Here is a 1,934-nt window from a genome sequence, read left to right as displayed (position 1 = left end):
CAACGACAATAGGAGGCTGCATGTACCCCCTACAAGAGACACCCCTGAAGTATCTGGCTCTGACTGCAGTAAGGGGAGGGTTGAGCCACTGGACCCCACAGGACTCCACACCTTCTAAATAAAACCACTCTTCCAAACCATGAGACAAAGGAATATGTTCCAAATAAAAGAAGAAAACAAAATCCCAGAAAAAGAACTAAATGGAATGAAAATAAGGAACCTAACAGATAAAGAGTTCAAAATAATTATCATAAGAATACTTAAGTATGGATGAACACAGAACTTCAACATAGAGAGGCAATTTAAAAAAGAACCAATCAGAACTGAAGAATATAATAACTGAAATGAAAAAAAAAAATACACTAGAGGAAATCAAAATCAGATTAGATGGTACAGGAGAGTGAATCAGTGATATGGAAGATGGAATAGTGGTAATCACCCAATCAGAACAATAAAAAGAAAAAAATCAATAATAATAATAATAATAAAAATAATAATAATAATAATAGGAGCATATAAGTTCCCTCTGAGACTGCATTGGGCTTACTAATTTTCTCATTATAAGGGTCCCAGAAGGAAAAGAGAGAAAAAAGGACAGAAAACATATTTGAAGAAATAATGGTGGTAAACTTCCCTAAAGTGGAGAAGAGACATCCAAGTTCAGAAAGCACAGAGTCCTCCAAACAAGATGAACCCAAGAGGCCCACACCATGACACATCATAATTATAATGTCAAAAGTTAAACATAAAGAGAGAATCTTAGAAGCAGCAAGAGAAAAAACAAACAAACAAAGAAGTTACGTACAAGGGAAACCCCAAAAGACCACCAGCTGATTTTAACAAAAACTCTGGCGGCCAGAAGAGACTAGAAGAATATATTCAAAGTAATGAAAGAAAGAAATCAACAACCAAGAATACTCTACCCAGCAATGTTATCATTTAGAATTGAAGAAGAGATAATGTTCTCCAGCCAAGAAAGAGCTAAAAGAATTAATCACTAACAAATTATCATTAGAAGAAATGTTAAAGAAACTTTTTTAAGTGTAAAAAAAATGGCCAAAATTAGAAATAATAAAATATATGAAAGAAAAAACTCACTGGTAGAAGCAAAATTATAGTAAGGTAATGGATCAGTCACTTGAAAAGCTAGTATGAAGTTTGAAAGACAAAAGTAGTAACATCATATATATCAACAATAATTAGTTAAGGAATACACACACACAAGATGTAAAAAAAGATGATATCAAAAACATAAAATGTGGGGAGAGGTGCAGTAAAAAATATAGTGCTTTCAGAATGCATTTGAACTTAAGCAACCATCAACTTAAATAAACTGTTATAGACACACACACACACATATATGTATGTGTATGTGTGTGTGTGTGTGTGTATATGTCGTTATATATGAATCTTAGCGTAACTATAAAGCAAAAACCTATAATAGGTACACAAAAAATAAAGAGAATGGGATCCAAACATAATACTGAAGAAACTCTTCAAATCATGAGAGGAAAAGAAAAAGAAGGAACAGAAAAAAACTGCAAAAACAATCAGAAAACAACAAAATGGCAGTACATACATTACTGTCTATAATTGCTATGAATGTAAATAACCTAAATGGTCCAATTAAAAGACACAGCATAGCCAAATAAATATAAAAAAAAACAAGAGTCATGTATATACTGCCTACAAGAGACTTACTTCAGATCTAAAGACACATACACACTAAAAGTGAAAGGATGGAAAAATATATATCTATCTATACACTAATAACAAACAAATGAACTATCAGAAAGAGAAATTGAGAAAACAATTCCATTTACAATTGCATCAAAAAGAAGAAAATACCTAGGAGTAAATTTTACCAAAGAGGTAACAGACATCCAAAAATTATAAGAAATTGATGAAAGAAATTAAAAACTATGCAAATAAAT

Source organism: Pteropus alecto, unplaced genomic scaffold (genome assembly GCF_000325575.1).
Source record: "Pteropus alecto unplaced genomic scaffold, ASM32557v1 scaffold95, whole genome shotgun sequence".
Taxonomy (NCBI): Eukaryota; Metazoa; Chordata; class Mammalia; order Chiroptera; family Pteropodidae; genus Pteropus; species Pteropus alecto.
Note: the sequence above shows the minus strand (reverse complement) of the source record.